Source organism: Papio anubis, chromosome 4 (genome assembly GCF_008728515.1).
Source record: "Papio anubis isolate 15944 chromosome 4, Panubis1.0, whole genome shotgun sequence".
Lineage (NCBI taxonomy): Eukaryota > Metazoa > Chordata > Mammalia > Primates > Cercopithecidae > Papio > Papio anubis.
Window position 1 is genome coordinate 93923838 of NC_044979.1, and position 19492 is coordinate 93943329.

General features: G+C 38.5%; 1 long non-coding RNA gene across 1 annotated transcript in view; it reads left to right on the top strand.

Moving 5' to 3' along the window:
* Positions 1 to 6013: 6013 nt before the first annotated feature.
* LOC110742846 overlaps positions 6014 to 19492 on the top strand; it is a 75564-nt gene continuing 62085 nt past the window's right edge. The window contains exon 1 of the long non-coding RNA XR_002521017.2: positions 6014 to 6342. This is a non-coding gene — a long non-coding RNA (uncharacterized LOC110742846). The remainder of the gene's footprint in view (positions 6343 to 19492) is intronic.

Here is a 19492-nt window from a genome sequence, read left to right on the forward strand (position 1 = left end):
TTAGTTACTCTGGAAGCTAGGAGGCAATAGCAGGGTTAGGTTAGTTGGGTGACCTGGATGTAGGTGAGGGTGGAACAGGAGTTTGGATTCCAAACTTAAGTTAATAATTAAAGTTCCCCAAATTAACAGAATTTAGAAGCAACCTAAAGATCAAGGTTCAGGACAAGGTTTTTTTCTTTTCTTGGATTTTTAATTTAATTTTATTTTACTTTAAGTTCCGGGATACATGTGCTGAACGTGCAGGCTTGTTACATAGATATACATATGCCATGATGGTTTGCTGCACCTATCAACCTGTCATCTAGGTTTTAAGCCCTGCATGCATTAGTTATTTGTCCTAATGCTCTCTCTCCCCCTTCCCCCAACCCCCCAATAGGCCCTGGTGTGTGATGTTCCCCTCCCTGTGTCTTTGTGTTCTCATTGTTTAACTCCCACTTATGAGTGAGAACATGCAGTGTTTGGTTTTCTGTTCTTGTATTAGTTTGCTCAGAATGATGGTTTCCAGCTTCATCCATGTCCCTGCAAAGGATGTGAACTAATCCTTTTTTATGGCGTATTCCATGGTGTATATGTGCCACATTTTCTTTATTCAGTCTGTCGTGGATGGGTTCCAAGTCTTTACTATTGTAAATAGAGCTGCAATAAACATATGTGTGCATGTGTCTTTATAGTAGAATGATTTATAATCCTTTGGGTATATACCCAGTAATGGAATTGCTGGGTCTAATGGTATTTCTGACTCTAGATCCTTGAGGAATCGCCACACTATCTTCCACAATGGTTGAACTAATTTACACTCCCACCAGCAGTGTAAAAGCATTCTTATTTCTCCATATCCTTGCCAGCATCTGTTATTTCCAGACTTTTTAATGATCACCATTCTAACTGGCGTGAGATGGTATTTCATTGTGGTTTTGATTTGCATTTCTCTAATGACCAGTGATGATGAACTTTTTTTTTCATATGTTTGTTGGCCGCATAGATGTCTTCTTTTGAGAAGTGTCTGTTCATGTCCTTTGTCCACTTTTTGATGTTCTTTTTTTTTTCTTGTAAATTTGCTTAAGTTCCTTGTAGATTCTGGATATTAGCCCTTTGTCAGATTGATAGATTGCAAAAATTTTCCCCCATTCTGTAGGTTGCCTGTTCATTCTGATGATAGTTTCTTTTGATGAGAAGAAGCTCTTTCATTTAATTAGATCCCATTTGTCAATGATGCTTTTGTTGCCATTGCTTTTGGTGTTTTATTCATGAACTCTTTGCCCATGCTTATGTCCTTAATAGTATTGCCTAGATTTTCTACTAGGGTTTTTATGGTTTTAAGTTTTATGTGTAACTCTTTAATCCATCTTGAGTTAATTTTTGTATAGGGTGTAAGAAAGGGGTCCAGTTTCTATTTTCTGCCTATAGCTAGACAGTTTTTCCAGCACCATTTATTAAATAGGGAATCCTTTCCCCATTGCTTGTTTTTGTCGAGTTTGTCGAAGATCAGATTGTTGTAGATGTGTGGTGTTATATCTGAGGCCTCTGTTCTGTTCCATTGGTCTATATATCTGTTTTGGAACCAGTACCATATTGTTTTGGTTACTGTAGCCTTGTAGTATAGTTTGAAGTCAGTTAAGTCAGGTAGCGTGATGCCTTCAGCTTTGTTCTTTTTGCTTAGGATTGTCTTGGCTATACAGGCTCTTTTTTGGTTTCATATGAAATTTAAAGTAGTTTTTTTAATAGTTCTGTGAAGAAAGTCAGTGGTAGTTAGATGGGAATAGCATTAAATCTATAAACTGCTTTGGGCAGTATAACGATTTTCATGATATTGATTCTTCCTATCCGTGAGCATGGAATTATTTTCCATTTGTTTGTGTCCTCTCTTATTTCCTTGAGCAGTGATTTGTAGTTCTCTTTGAAGAGGCCCTTCATGTCTGTTGTAAGTTGTAATCCTAGGTATTTCATTTTCTTTGTAGCAGTTGTGAATGGGAGTTCACTCATGATTTGGCTGTCTACTTGTCTGTTATTGGTGTATAGGAATGCTTTGGAACATATCCCAAAATAATAAGAGCTATTTATGACAAACCCACAGCCAACATCATACTGAATGGGCAAAAGCTGGAAGCATTCCCTTTGAAAACTGGCACCAGACAAGAATGCCCTCTTTTACCACTCCTATTCAATGTAGTACTGGAAGTTCTGGCCAGAGCAATCAGGCAAGAGAAAGAAACAAAGAGTATTCAAATAGGAAGAGAGGAAGTCAAGTTGTCTCTGCAGATGACATGATTGTATATTTAGAAAACCCCATTGTCTCAGCCCCAGAACTCCTTAAGCTGATAAATAGGTTTAGGACAAGATTAAGAAAAACTGTAATGCTCCATGCTTCAGGAACATTGACAGGGATTTGGGGGAAAAAAGCTCAATATTGAGAAATCAATATACTTTCAAAAAACCCACAAGGCAAAGAAGAAAACGCAAGAGAAATTAGGAAGTATTTTGAATTGAATGGAAATGAAAACATAATATCTAAATTTTCAGAAAAAAGCTAAAGCAATGCTCACAGGGAAATCTACAGCTTTAAATACCTACAGTAGAAAAGAAGGAAGGTCTAAAATCAATGATCTAATTTTCCACTTGAAGATACTAGGAAAAGAAGAGCAAATTAACCCCAAAGGAAGTAGAAGGAAGGATGTAATAAGGAGTGGAAATCAATAAAATAAAAAAGAAAGCACAATATAAAAATGTGAGTGAAGCCCAAGACTGGTTCTTTGACAAGATCAATACAATTAATAAATTTTTAGCTAGACCAATAAAGAGAAAAAGAGAAGTTACAAGTTACCAATATTAGAAATGAAAATAGGAACATCACTAAAATCCTATGAAAATTAAAAGGGCTACAGGATTATATTATGAACAACTTTACTCTAGTAAATTTAAACCTAACCATTGAATACATGAAAAGCTAACATGGACAAATTCCTTGGTAGACACAAATTGCCAAAACTCCCACAGGAAGAAATGGAAAACTGAAATAGCTCTGTATCAATTAAACAAATTGAGCTCATAATTCAAAGCATTTCACCAAAGAAAACTCAACACAAATAGCTTCAGAGAGAAATTCTATCAAACATCTAGTATGAGTATAATGTCAATCCCACACAAATATCTTTCAGAAAATAGAAGAAAAGGTAACTCTTCCCAACTAATTTAATGAGGTTGGGCACAATTATGTTAGTGCCCGAACCAGAAAGAGACATTACAAGAAAAGAAAACTACAGATCAAGAACTCTCATGAGCATAGATTCAAAAATCTTTAACAAAGATATTAGCAGCTCAATTCCAGCAATACACAAAAAGGATAATATGTCATGATCTAATGGAGGTTATCGAAGGAAATCTAGGTTGGCTCAATACTTGAAAAATCTATCAATAAAATTTACCATATAACAGACTAAAAGGGGAATACTATATGATCATCTCAGTAGATGCAGAAAAAAAAATCTTTGACCAAATTTAACATCTGTTCATGATTTTAATTCTCAGTATGCTAGGAATAGGAAGGAACTTCTTCAATCAGATTAAGGACATTTATGGAAAACATCATTTCTCATGGTGAAAGAATGAATATTTTGTCTCTAAAATTGGGAATAAGACTACTCTCACCACTACCTTTTTTTTTTTTTTTTTTTTTTTGAGACGGAGTCTCACTCTGGCATCCAGGCTGGAGTGCAGTGGTACAATCTTGGTTCACTCCAACCTCTGTCTCCCATGTTCAAGCAATTCTCATGCCTCAGTCTCCCAAGTAGCTGGGATTACAGGCATGCGTCACCACACCCAATTAATTTTTGTATTTATCATAGAGATGGGGTTTTGGCCATGTTGGCCAGGCTGGTCTCGAACTCCTGACCTAAAGTGATCTGCCCGCTTCAGCCTCCCAAAGTGCTGGGATTACAAGCATAAGCTACCACGCCTGGCCTACTCTCACCACTTCTATTTTACTTTACACTGGAGGTTCTAGCCAGTGAAATAAGAAAGAGATGTAGAAGGTATAAATAGTGGAAAAGAGGAAATAGTGTAGTCTTTAATTAGAGACAACATAATTGTCTGTGTAGAAAATCTGATGGCACCAAAAAAAAATAGCTATTAGAATAATAAGTGAGTTTATTAAGGTTACAGGATCCAAGGTCAGCACATAAAATCAATAGTATTTCTATATACTATCAACAATAGGAAATTCAAATTAAGCAAATAATACTAATAATAGCATCCAAAAATGTACAATACTTAGAATAAACTTAACAAAACACGTGTAGAACCTGTATGCTGAAAACTACGCAACATTGAGTAGATATTTTTTTTAAAGGACCTAAATAATAACAGTCATGTATTTAAAGACTTAGTATCCTTAAGATGTCCAATGTCTTCAAATTGATTTTAATTATATTAAAATTGCAAGATATACTTTTGCAGAAATTGATAATCTGAGTCTAATATTTACATGGAAAGCAAAGGATTAAGAATAGCCAAAATAATTTTGAAAGAAAAGATAAAAGTTGGAGGACTTACCTGATTTCAAGACTTACTGTAAATTTATAGTAATCAAGAATGTGGTATTAGCGTTAGGATAGAAACATGTAGATCAGCAGACAAGAATAAAGAGTCTAGATTCACATATTTTGGTCCGTTGCCTTTTTTTCTTGTTTGTTAAGACAAAGGGTCTTGCTATATTGCTAAGGCTGGCATTGAACTCCTGGGTTCAGGCAGTCGTCCCACTTCAGCTTCCGCCTCCCAAGTAGCTGGGACTATAGGTGCTGGCCACCACACCCAGCTTAGTCAATTGGCTTTTGTTTGTTTGTTTGTTTTTTTATTTTTGTTGAGACAGAGTCTCGCTATGTCGCCCAGGCTGGAGTGCAGTGGCCGGATCTCGGCTCACTGCAAGCTCCGCCTCCCGGGTTCACGCCATTCTCCTGCCTCAGCCTCCCGAGTAGCTGCGACTACAGGCGCCTGCCACCTCGCCCGGCTAGTTTTTTGTATTTTTAGTAGAGACGGGGTTTCACCGTGTTAGCCAGGATGGTCTTGATCTCCTGACCTCGTGATCTGCCCGCCTCAGCCTCCCAAAGAGCTGGGATTACAGGCGTGAGCCACCGCGCCCGGCTGTCAATTGGCTTTTAATAAAAATGCCCATATAACTCTATCAGGAAGGGCAGTCTTTTCAAAAAATGGTGCTGAACACTTGAATGTCATTTGGGAAAAAAAATGAACCTTAGCGATTATCTCATACCATACACCTAAATTAACTTTAAAGGAATGATAGACTTAAATGTGAACATAAAAACTCTAAAACTTCTGGTAGACAAGATAAAAAAAAGTCTTTGTTTTTGTGACCTTGGGATAGGCAAATATTTCTTAGAACACAAAAAGCATGAACCATTAAAAAATTGATAAAATAAACTTTATTACATTAAAAACATCTGTCCTTCAAAAGGCAGTGTTATGAAAATGAAAGGGCATACACACCATAGACTGCAGGAAATATTCACAGTACATCTACTTGACAAACAACTCGTATTCAAAATATACAAAGAACATTTACAACTCAAGATAAACAACCCAAAACATTTTTTCAAGGGGCAAAATATTTTAAAAGATTTCACAAAGAGGATAGACAAATTATACATCAATTAGAAAGGATTCTAGTTGAACCCAAAAGGCTCACAATGCCACATATTGGCAAGAAATTGGAGCTTCTGGGAATGTACAATACTGCAGCCACATTAAAAAATGGAGCGGCAGTTTCTTATAACGTTACGCATACACTTACCATACAAGCCATGAACTCCTCACCTTACCAATGAAGAAAGAAAACTCAGAAATGTCCTTTCCTATGGTCACGTAACTATAATTTGATAGACTGTTTTATTCTGTCTTAAAACCAGATGTGTCAAACTGAAAGGAAGTTACCCAGTCATGGAGAGAATGCTGCCTGATCAGCAGGCTTGGAAGACAGCTGGCCTTACAGTAGGCACACTACTCCCTGTACATGCCTAGTGAGCTTTTCTCCTTAATTTCTCCATCCTCCATTGCACCATGCTGCCTCCCCCGATCTTTGTGGTCTTGTGTATTCAAAATACATCCCCAAAGATTTGTAAGTCATTTCTCCACCATGTGCCTAGCAGTATGCCAGATACTGGGAACACAGGATAGAACACAACTGTGTTCTATTGCTGCCCTCATAGGAGAGGACAGACACATCATAACAGGTAAGATTAGTTCCTCATTAGGGATGTAAATGCGTTGTGACCACAGTATTATGAAAAATCAATGATCTCTTTTGCACTGCCACTGAGATGAGAGAAGAAGGTAGGGAGTGATCTCTTTTTAAATCTTATTAGTTTGTCACATTTTCCCCGAGAATCCTTCCTGTGATAGTACTTGGTATTGCAAAATGGATATCTATCCAGTAGGAAGTAGCCATTGGACTTTTATGGACCATCAGTCTTTTCTACAGTCTGGCTTTTAGGAGGCATACAAGTATTTCATAATTGATTTTTGATAGTAATAGCTTTGGAAACACTGAGGGTGAAAGCCCACTTATAATGCCAAGTTCCATCTTATGGGTAATCTATCTTGTGAATTCTTGTTCACCCTCAGGCCACTCTTTTAAAAATGATCTCACCGTCTCTTTTTCTGTCTCTGTCATCTCTATCTCTATCTCGGTCTCCATCTCTATCTCTATCTCGGTCTCCATCTCTATCTCTATCTCTCTATCTCTATTATCTCTATCTTTCCTGAGGTTTTAAGACTAGAGGAAAGCTGATTTAATGGAACTAGGATATCTGTTGTGGAAGAAACATTTACATAATGTTAAATGACAACTATTACATGTCAAATATTTTGTTTCCTGGTCCTTTCCAAATAATTGTACTTGTCAGGTTTCAGTAGCCTGGTTATGACAGATACGAAGCTACATTTAAGATATAAAGAGTATGGAGGAAAAGATACTGTATGGTAGGAAAGTTTCACTGCTTCTTTTTAAAAATTTTTATACTTTTTGAAACATGCTTCACAGCAAAGTATTCACTGCTTTTTAAAAACACATTTTTCCCAAGTATTAAATTATGAAAAATTTTAATTATACTATGAAGTTGAATTTTGTAGTAAACACTAATATACCCAACTCTAAATTCTATGATTGACATGTTACCATACTTGCTTTATCATATTTGCTTTATCTATCTACTCTCTAATCCATTTTGTTTTGGATGGATTTAAGAATAAATTGTTTAAAAATATTTTTGATATAATTTCATAGGAGGGACTAGAGAACTTGTACTGTAGTCTACTATGCTAAGTATCTTTATTCCTTTAGATCCATGTTCTACTCTTCCACTCTTTGCTCTGTGCTGTGGAAGCTGATTATATCAATGGGTTTCTCTAACCTCTGGCGCCTGGTTGAATTTAATAGAGAATAATGGTAAGAAATTAGAGGGAGGAAGGCGAGCAAAGTTGGGTTACTTAACTCCCAGTTTTCCTGTCTGCATGGTTGCTGGTGACTGTCTGTATCCCTCACACAGAAGGCCTTGACTCTTGACAGTTGGTTTTCTTGTTCACACCTTTACAAAATGTCCTTTATTAAACTCTCCTCTAATTATCCTAATTATAGTGTGTCATCTGTTTCCTGCTGGGACCCTGATGAATACAATTATGTTGAGGCTAAATTGCCTTCAGAGGATTAAGAGTTTGCTTTAGGCTGGATCATCAAGGATGGCTTTTCAGAGTAGATGGTAATTTGGATGGATCTCAAAGGATAGAAAGGGGTAGGGTAGTTAGAGAGGAGTGGGAAGTGTTCATAGAGGGTGGAATGATGAACCATATTATGATGTGGAGGAGTGGGCACCAGGTGTGTTTTGGATAAGTTAAAAACTAATTTGATTAAAGTAGGAGGTTTCTGAAGGAAGATCATGAGTTGGAATCATGCATAGCCTCGAATACCAGGCTAGAGAGTCTGTTTTTAATCCTGCAGTCTTTGAGGTCCCACTTCAAAAGGGCTCAAGAGACAACAGTTTAGGCTTGAAGTAATTAGGATGTAGATTATAATGGTGTCATGGAAATGAAAAGGAAGGGACACATCCCAAAGGATAGAATAAGAGGGCATGGTGCCTGGTTGAGTAAGGAAGTTGAGGGAGAGACAGGAGTCAAAGAAGATTTGCTTTGGAGGACAGTGATACCATGGAGAGAAGCAGTAGGAGGAGGCGGAAGTGATTTTGAGGAGGTCATAGCCTTACCTTTAGGCAGGCTAAACATGTAATGGCATAGGGTCTCAATGGAAATACTTGGCAGGCAGAGAGAAAGGTTGAACTTGAGTATGGATAGATAAGTGAAACTGAAGGCCTTGTCCTGGGAGTTGTCTGCTTAGAAAAGGAAGGTGGAGAGAGAAACATGATTCATTCTATAAAGTAGATTTGATTGACTCCACTTTATAGATGAAGACTAGGGATTCAGAGATTAAGTAAACTTGCTCAGGTGCAGAGTGGCAGAGCTGGAACATCAACTGAGGGCCAAATGCTCCAACACCCAAGATCTTTCTAAACTATTGTCTCAGAGGTAGGATTAAAGCTATGAGAGCAGGGAAAAAACGTCCCAGAGAAAATATATAGCAAAAGGATCAGTGGACTAAGAAACTAACCCTAGGAGGGTTAGTCAGGACTCCTTTGGTTTCCAGTGACAGAAATCAAATTGAAGTGATTTGAACAGTTAATTGGACCTTATTAGATTTTTTTTTTTTTTTTTTAAAAAGCATCTTTTTAATTATACTTTAAGTTCTGGGATACATGTACTGAACGTGCAGGTTTGTTATATAGGTATACACGTGCCATGGTGGTTTGCTGCACCCATCAACCCATCATCTATGTCAGGTATTTCTCCTAATGCTATCCCTCCCCTAGCCCCTCACTGCCCAACAGGCCCCGGTGTGTGATGTTCCCCTCCCTGTGTCCATGTGTTCTCATTGTTTAACTCCCACTTGTAAGTGAGAACATGTGGTGTTTGGTTTTCTGTTCTTGTGTTAGTTTGCTGAGAGTGATGGTTTCCAGCTTCATCCATGTCCCCGCAAAGGACATGAACTCATCCTTTTTTATGGCTGCATAGTATTCCATAGTGTGTATGTTCCACATTTTCTTTATCCAGTCTATCATTGACAGGCAGTTGGGTTGGTTCCAATCTTTGCTGTTGTGAACAGTGCCGCAATAAACATACGTGTGCATGTGTCTTTATAGTAGAATGATTTATAACCCTTTGGGTATATACCCAGTAATGAGATTGCTGGGTCAAATGGTATTTCTGGTTCTAGATCCTTGAGGAATTGCCACACTGTCTTCCACAATGGTTGAACTAGTTTACAGTCCCACCAACAGTGTAAAAGTGTTTCTGTTTCTCCACATCCTCTCCAGCACCTGTTGTTTCCTGACTTTTGAATGATCACCATTCTAACTGGCATGAGATGGTATCTCATTGTGGTTTTGATTTTCATTTCTCTAATGACCAGTGATGAGCTTTTTTTTTTTCATGTTTGTTGGCTGCAGAAATGTCTTCTTGTGAGAAGTGTCTATTCATATCCTTTGCCCACTTTTTGATGGGGTTGTTTGTTTTTTTCTTGTAAATTTGTTTAAGTTCTTTGTAGATTCTGGATATTAGCCCTTTGTCAGAGGGATAGATTGCCAAAATTTTCTCCCATTCTGTGTGTTGCCTGTTCACTCTGATGATAGCTTCTTTTGCTCTGCAAACTCTCTTCTTATTGGCTTCTTAAACAACCACCGGGAGTACAAGAGGTCACAGATGGGTCAAGGAGGAGGAGGATGGGAAAGACTACTGGGTTCAGTTATTAGGATGGTGGTTTTTAATCTGTGGAGAATTTGATGGACTCTTTCACCAGAAAAAAGGTTATATACCAAACATTTAAAATTTTGGATTCATTTAGGGTTTTACAATCTCCAACTTAATTCTGGGGTTGTGCACAATTTCTATAGTGCTGAAGGAACAGAAATGAGATTTAATGGAATTAAAGGGGGAGAGTATGATGGTCAGCTTAGGTCATGGTCTCCAGATATTTGATCAAACATTATTTTAGATGTTTCTTTGAAGGTATTCTTTAGATAAGTTTAACACTTAAATTAGAAGACTTTAGGTAATGCAGATTACCATCCATAATGTGAGTAGGCCTCATCTGATCAGTTGAAGACCTTAATAAAAAAAAAAGACGAGAAGAGGGGATTTTGCACGCTGAATTGCCTTCAGACTTTAACTGCAGTCTGTCTCTAGCCTGCCAGCCTATCCTTCAGTTTTGGACTTTCTAGCCTTCACAGTCATGTGAGCTAAGTCCTTAAAACCAATCTTTCTCTCTGTAGATCTAGATAGATGTATATCTTTATCTATTTCTATATTTATATTTTGGGTTATTTCTCTGAAGAATCATGATTAATACAGGAAGTATATGGAGAAAAGTGAGGGATATCATTTGTAGGTTGTTGTTTTGAAATGTTTAGGAGGGAATGAAAGAAAACAGCCATAACTCAAAAGGGGAAATGGTATTTTCAGGATTGTGCTACATAAAAGGTAAATATAAACACTACAAGAAGTGATAAGGAGCTGATTAAGGTTGGCATATGATGGTACTGTACTGATATGAAATGGAAGTGCAGAGTCTGTTGAATAAGAGAGGCTGAGAAATATCAAGGGTAAAGGACCTCACCAACAGAGGTGGGTATGTGATCACTAAAGTGGTCTGTAAAAGATGGAGTGGTGAGCAAAACCATTATCTGGGAAGTCTGAAAGTAGCTAGGAAGTGTGGCGGGGGTGAGTTATGGTGACAGGATGTATTACTCAGGCCCAGATTTGGCTGCCATAACATAGACCCAAAATAACAGTGACTTAAATCGGACAGAGGTTTATTGTCTTTCACATAGCAATCTGAACATAAATAAATAGTTTAAAGATGCAATGAAATTTCATGGTGTCAGGGACTGAAAATCCTCTCTTGCTGCCCAGCCATCTGTAGCTTATGCCCTCATCTGCATGGTCAAAGATGGCTCACCATCTTTATGTCTACATTTGTTAAAGAAGATAAATAAGGGAAAGGTATATTTTTTCCTTGTAACACAGTGTTTCAGAAGTTGTACACATAATCCCCAGTCATGTGGCCATAGGAGGACAGGTGAGTGGTCATGTGCAAGAGAGACTGAGATTGTGTTTTTTACCTGGGTAACTATGTGGCCAGATGAAACTGAGTATTCTATTAATAAGGGAAGTAGGAGAGAATGAGTCCTGGAGGATAACTAATAGTATTTTCCATATGGTGATAAGCAGTAGCAATGGTCATTTGAGGAGAGTCATATACAAGAATGGTTTCTGTATCAAGAAATGAGATATGTGTGTCAATTACATGGTTCAAAAATGGTGTTAGGAATGAACATGAGACCAGCTTCTCTCACCCTCTTACATTAACTTAGATGACATGGAGCCTCTATAGATAATGGTACTAGAGAATGATAGTATCTTCATGGATAGTCAGGAAAGGAGTAAGAAAGGTAGGATGAGTAGTCACTAATGATTTCCATAAGACATACATTCTACCTTCCCCTCAAAAAACTTTCTACAGGGTATTTAGAAAGCTGTGGTTGCAATGAAAATAATTAGCAATGAAAATATTGTGAAAATTAAAGAAAATGAAATCAATCATGTAAACTTTAAAGCCTAAGTTATGACACACCTACCAAAATGGCTACAATAAAAAAGATAGCAAGTGTTGGCAAAGACGTGGAGAAATGAGAACCCTCACACATTTCTGGAGGGAATGTAAAATGGTGCAGTTGTCTCGGAAAACATTCTGACAGTTCCTAAAAAGGTGAAATGCACCATGAGACCCATAGTCTATACCCAGTTCATAGTATACCCAAGATAAATAAAAGCGCGTGCACACACACACACACACACACAAACTTGTCTGTGAATGCTCATTCATATCAGAATTATTCATAATAGCTAAAAAGTAGACCAATCTAAATGTCCATCAACTGACAAATGAATAGATAAAATGTGGTCTATCCATATAATGGAATATAATTTGGTTATAAAAATAAATCAAGTAATGATACATGCTGCAACATGGAATAACCTTGAAAACATGCTAAGTGAAAGAAGCCAGTTACAAAGACCACAGATAGTATAATTTTACTCATATGAAATATCCGGAATAGGTAAATTCATAGCAATGGAAAGTATATTAGTAGTTGCCAGGGAAGTGGGGGACAGGGGTAAATGAAGAATTACTGCTAATCCATATGGGGTTTCTTTTTGGAGTGATGAGAATGTACTAAAATTGATTTGTGTCTATGGTTATACAGCTCTAGGCTAAAAACCATTAGATAGTACACTCTATGGTATATAAATTATATGTCAATAAAGCTCTTAAAAATAGCTAAGAGTCAACTATTTGTAAATATTTTCATTATAATAAATTATAATAAAAATAAAGTCAAAGAGGAAACCATAAGCACTGGGAGTAATTGGTCAAAGGTCACCAGTGAACCAAGGTACCCTGGCTTGTAATTCAAGACTATAGACTGTGATAATGCTCTTAATACTGTGGAAATATGAGTAGGCTGTAGGAAAAAGGAATGTGTTAAAAGATAATTTTCGAAAAAGGGTGAAATGATTCTTATACAGATATGAAAATGAACATGTGTTGAAGACTTTACTTAGCTCATTCAATGAAGGGACTAGGCAGATATTATAACTAGTTGGAAAGAGAATTCAAAGAGTAGACATACTTATACATAGTTGTAAAACAGCTCAAAGATAATGAACAAGGCTAGAATCAGATAATCTGGCACAGTGTGATGTATGTAGACAGTACTCAGGAATGAAAGGCTAGAATCAGATGACCTGGAGATGTATCCTCTAGACAGTGCATAGTATTTTATTGAGACATACTTTTTTTCCTCTCTACAAATGTTTGCCTCAAAACATTCACAATGTAGAAGGCGAGTTTTGGCAGAACTAGGGTAAGTAGGAGTGACAGCAGAAAGGACATAAACATTCAACATTTTGTGCCCAGAGGTGTAGACCTGACAGGAATGATGGAGGCATATACTACAGATAGGAGAAATGGAGATTAATTACGACAGGAGGCAGTAGCTAGAGGAGTGGAAGAACAGAAAATAGGGAAGAGAAGGGTCATCTAGGTGGAGGAGAGGAGAACTTAAATAGATGGACTTTGATATATCCTTGATCAGATGGACATTTCCACAGAGGCAGTCCAGGCTAAATCCCTGCTTTTAAAAGGCAAGCATCAGTTATTGCTCAAGAAGTGCTTTAAAAACAGTGGCTGATTTTTCAAGTGGCCAATTTACCTAATAACTAGTTTGTCAACATCAGTTTACCAAGTGATTAATTTGTCAGATGGTTAATTCAACAATTTGTTTCAGATTTGGTGTAACATTGACAAATTGCCCATTCAGTGAATTGATTTTCAGTGAATTGGTCTATGTCCAGATTCTGATCTCCCATGCTAACCAGTTTGCCAAAGTTGAGTTGCCTTTTGTAAGCCACAGTCTAGACTCATTAATTTATACACTTACTGATCAGCAATTGTTAAAGCACCTACTGTGTGTCTGGCACTATTTTAGGTGAAAAACTTCTGCCAGTAAATCTAAGAAAGAAAATGCTTTTATCCATTGTATATATAACACATACTTGATGAAGATATCTTATGTCCATAAAAAGAACACTTACACCAAATATTAGAAAATTATAAGGATCTACCCAAAACAAGAGTTTAAATGGATAGTAACATAGCAGTAAATGGATGGTAATAAGACATGGGAAAGTAACTACAAACCCTTATTTGTGGAACCTTTTCTTTTACATGCATTGTGCTAGGTAGATCTTTAAGGAGTAACAAATGTACCACAGGAAGAACACAAGGGGTGAATAAGCTGGGCTTTTAAAGTTTATATGTAGGTTATTTGACCAGGGACACCATTTTCCCCACAGAAATGGTGTTATAAACAGGGATTTAAGTTCCTGGGTTAGTTCACAGCAGTTTCATCCACAATGTAACAGTGAGCATGGCAAGAGAGACAATGTATGTGTATTAGTCTGTTCTTGCACTGCTATAAAGAAATACCTGAGACTGGGTGATTTATAAAGAAAAGAGGTTTAATAGGCTCATGGTTCTGCAGGCTGTACAGGAAGCATGATGCTGGCATCTGCTCAGAGTCTGGGGAGGCCTCAGGAAACTTACATTCATGGCAGAAGGCAAAGGAGGATTGAGCATCTGACATGGCCAGAGCAGGAGGAAGAGGGGTAGAGCTGGAAGTGCCACACACTTTTAAACAACCAGATCTTAGGAAAACTCACTCTCTGTCACAGGAACAGCACCAAGAAGATGGTGCTAAACTATTCATGAAGGATCCACCCCCATGATCCAGTCACCTTCCACCAGGCCCACCTCCAACATTGGGTACTACAATTTAACATGAGATTTGAGTGGGGACAGAGATCCAAACCATATTATTCTGCCCTGTCCCTTCCCAAATGTCTTGTTTTTCTCACATTGCAAAATACGATCATACCTTCCCAACAGTCCCCCAAAGTTCTAACTCATTCCAGCATTAACTCAAAAATCCAAAGTCCAAAGTCTCATCTGAGACAAGGCTAGTCCCTTCCACCGATGAGCCTGTAAAATAAAAAACAAGTTAGTTACTTCCCAAGTACAATGGGGATATAGGCATTGGGCAAATACTTCCATTCCAAAAGGGAGAAGTCAGCCAAAAGAAAGGGGCTACAGATCTTAAGCAAGTTTGAAACACATCAGGGCAGTCATTAAACCTTAAAACTCCAAAATAATCTCCTTTGACTCCATGTCCCACATCCAGGACACACTGGTGTGAGGAGTGGGTTCCCAAGGCCTTGGGCAGCTCTGCCTCTGTGGCTTTATAGGGGTCAGCCCCCACAGCTTCTCTCATGGGCTGGTGTTGAGTGCTTGAAGGTTTTGCAGGCACATGGTGCAAGCTGTTGGTGGCTCTACCATTCTGGGGTCTGGAGGATTGTGGCCCTCTTCTCACAACTCCACACAAAACACGAAACAAGAAACACGTCCACAATCATGGAGAAAGGGAAACGGGGAGCAAACACCCCACATGCCCAGAGCAGGAGGAAGGTGGAGAGAAGTGCCATACACTTTTAAACAGCCAGATTTTGTGAGAACTCACTATCGTGATGACAGCACTAAGAGGGGCAGTGTTAAACCACGAGAAACTGCTCCCCGATCCAATCACCTCTTACCAGGTCCCCCCTCCAACACGGGATTACAATGGGTCATGAGATTAGGGCAGGGACACAGATCCAAACCATATCAGTGTGCTATTGTGGTAAAAAGTGAGGATGTTGGAATCATTTAGACCTAAATTTTAGTAGATGGGTAATTACTTAAGTTCTCTGGATCATGTCTATAACATGAGAATTAGAATGTCTATCCAAAGTGATTCGTGATTGAATGAAATAATAATGAGAAAATCCTTCTCAAGGTAGTTCCTATTTTTTGGAAGTAGACAAAATACTTTCGTGTTTCTTGTTTCGTGTTTTGTGTTTTGTTGTTCATTTTGTTATTTTCTGCCTTTTTAAAAAGAGTAAGCATAATTTAGTGTTTTAGTGACTCTGGTTCATCAGCTACTGTGCTATAATATGGTAAGTAGCACCCTCAGGAGCATTTTACTTGCATAGGGCTATTTCTTCTACAGTAAATGGTCTTGGAGTTATTTTATGTTTTCATGGTTTAGATGCTTCACCTTCACTGTAAAGCATCACTTCTGGCTGTTATTAGTGTATGGTTCTAGCTTTATTATGTGCTACTCTTGATTTTCTGGTGAGAAAGCTCAGAGAATGTTACTCATTAGAGTTGCCTATAAACCAATCATAGACAGGCTCTGAGAATTTAGGGGCTTTACTATGAAGATGTAGTCCTTATTATTGCTATAGAAGCTCCTTTACCCAAAGTGTTACTTGAATATCACAGATTAGGAACATAGCTGCACTCCAGAGCCAAAGTATATAATCCCTGACCTCCTTCAACAGATGGATGATGAAGCAGTTGTTGTGTGTAGTCACTACATTACTTATCAGTGTTCAGCATGTCTGCTGGTCTTTATACCTGGTTTTGAAGTTGAACACGAATATTATTAGCTTTGTCATGTTTCTTTCTTCTCTTTCTTTTTTTTTTGATACCAAGTTTCACTCTTGTTGCCCAGGATAGAGTGCAATGGCATGACTCAGCTCACTGCAGTCTCTGTCTCCCAGGTTTAAGCGGTTCTCCTACCTCAGCCTCCCAAGTAGCTGGAATTACAAGTGCATGCCACCATGCCTGGCTAATTTTTGTGTTTTTAGTAGAGATGGGGTTTCATCGTGTTGCCCAGCCTGGTCTTGAACTCCTGACCTCTGGTGATCCATCTGCCTCGGCCTCCCAAAGTGCTGGGATTACTGGCATGAGCCACCACATCTGGCTGTCATGTTTCTTAAGTGCAAAACAGAAAGAATGTTGACAGTGCTAGTTAACAGAGGAATGCAATTAGGATGAAGATGAAAGCAAAGAAGAAAAATAATGAAATGCCAAGAAAAGAGGTATATATGAGCACTGTTTAATGGTAGGATTGATTTTGAAGGTCCAAGAACAAATTCTGCAACATGCAAATGTCATCCCTGTGCAATGGACAAAAGTAGGTAAGTAGGCCTTTGTGAAATAATTCATGCACAAAGCTATTCACTGTGACTTTCTCTGTAATAGATAAAAAGCCTACAAACAAACTCATTGCCCAACAAAAGGGGACCAGATAAGTAATGATGATTGATCCATACAATGAAAACTACGAACATCTAAAAAAACGAGGATGTTCTTTATGTATTGATATTGAATAGTCGTCATGTTAATTTGTTAAGCTAAGCAAGATCAAGATGCAGAACATTAATAATATGTTACCATTTCTGTAAGAAAAAGAATAAAAATACATGCAAAAAGATTCTCTTTTATATGTGTAGAATATCTCTATAAGAAATAGGTAGCATTAGGTGCAGTTGGGGAGGGCAACAGGGAGGACAAAATTGGGAGGGAGAGGCCTTTTCATTGTAAGGCCTTTTGTGTCTTTAAGATTTTCAACTATAATACTGTTCAATAATAAAATAATCATTAAGGGCTGGAAAAATGGAAAAACTTACCTGTGACCAGAGGCCAACATCCATGTTGTATGCATATTAGCATAATGTTAAATCACGTGAAGGCTGGGATTTTGTTGAGGAATTTAGAGGCTCAACATGTAACAGTTCTTCTAAGACTTTATCCTCATAAATCATGAATTATTCCATAGATTTAAAGCCTTTTTGGATGTACTGTAGTGAAATGAAAATTTTGGGTTCTGTAGTGGCTAAGGCATCATATACAACATTTGCAGAGATAGTTAAAGAGTAGGCAGATAGCACTTTGGGAGGCCAAGGCGGGCAATCACTTGAGGTCAGGAGTTTGAGACCAGCCTGACCAACATGGTGAAACCTCATCTCTACTGAAAACACAAAAATTAGCCAGGTGTGATAGTGCATGCCTGTAATCCCAGCTACTCGGGAGGCTGAGGCAGGAAAATCACTTGAACCCGGGAGGCAGAGGTTGCAGTGAGCTGAGACTGAGCCACTGCACTCCAGCCTGGGCGACAGAGTAAGACTCTATGAGTGAGTCTCAAAAAAAAAAAAAGTAGGCAGCAATTTTCCACGTTTTTGACAAAGCACATATCTGTAATAAAGAGAAGCACATTCACATATGCATGCGTTTTCCTTCTTTCTTCCCTTCTTTTTTCCTTCCTTCCTTCTTTCTTATATTCTTTTGAGACAGCATCTTGCTCTGTTGCCCAGGGCTCAAGTGATCCTCCCATCTCAGCCTCCTGATTAGCTGGGGCTACAGCTGTGCACCACCTTGCCCACCTAATTTTTGTATTTTTTTTTTTTTGTAAGGATGGGATCTTTCCATGCTGCGCAGGCTGGCCTTGAACTACTAGGCTCAAGCAATCCTCCTGCCTTGGCCTCCCAACATGCTGGAGTTCCAGATATGAGCCACCAAGCCTGGCCTGCACTCAGTTTTTTACTAATTAATTCATTCAAAAAATATTAATTAAGCACCTACCACGTCCCAAGCACCTTTGAAAGCACCAGGATTATAACAGTGAACAAAATAAGTGGCGACTCATATGGAGCTTACATCCTAATGTGAGAGACAGGCAATATATAAGTAGACAAAAATTTCAGATGCTTCTGGATATGAAAAAAATAAAGCCGAAAAAGGGGATACAGTATGTCTTGAGATGGAGGGAGGATTATTTTGGGTAATTAGAGACATTTTCTTTGAGCAGGTAACGTTTGAGAAAAGAACTGAATGATGACAGTGAATAGGAGTGTGAAGATCTTGGGGAAGAGTATTCCAAGCAGGAGGAACAGCAAGTGGAAAGGCCCAGAGATAGGACGTACTTAGTGTGTTCAAAGAACAGCTGGGGGATCATGTGGCTAATGTGTAATGCCTGAGGATGGGGTTGGTAGGAGAGGATGCGTCTCAAACTTGTATGTGCACATCAGTCATCTGGGGCTCTCCTCTGATTCTTTAGGTCTGGGGTGGGGTCCAAGATGATGTCTTTCTAACAAGCTCCCTGGTAATGTGGCAAGATATTAGATGGCACGGAGTCTGAATTTTATGTCATTCAGGAGGACACTGGTGGATTTTAGGTAGAGAAGTGACATAATCCTATCTATGGTTTAAAAATATTGCTCTGGCTATTCTATGGAGAACAGACTGTTGATTTCAAGCCTTAAAATAAGTAACCAATTAGGAGTTTACTGAGTAACTCAAGTGAGAGAGAAAATGACTTGAACTAGAGTTACTGTGATGAAGGTGGTATTGGTAAGATTCAGGATACATTTTGAATGCAGTGGGACAGGACTTATGGATGATGATTAGTGAGGGCAAAGGAAAGGAATCAAAGATGACTCCTAGTTTTTAGTCAGAGTAACAACCCACTGGATGAATGGAGGTATATTGAGACAGGAAATTTTGGGGATAGGGCAGATATTTCCTATTTATTGGAAACTATCTGAGGAGTGCAAAGTGAAAGCCCACTTGCTCATTGTGGTGACTGTGGAGGTGTGCCTATCAGATCTTTCTTTAAGAGAACTGGCCACAATGAGTGCAGTAAGTTGATAGCCCGTAGTTGCAGGTGCCTTCAATATCTGATTCAGATTTAGAGTTGAGTCCATCTGATTCCCAGGCAGCATCAGGAGTGATGCAAGGGCTTGCCAGAGCTCCCTACTGGGCTGGCCAGAACTTCCTAAGAGCTGCACTGTAGTCTGAGCCTCCTGCTACCCTCTTCTCCTTCCTCTCCCTTCTCCTTGTATAGGAGTCAGCCCTACATCATAGACTGAAGGTTTT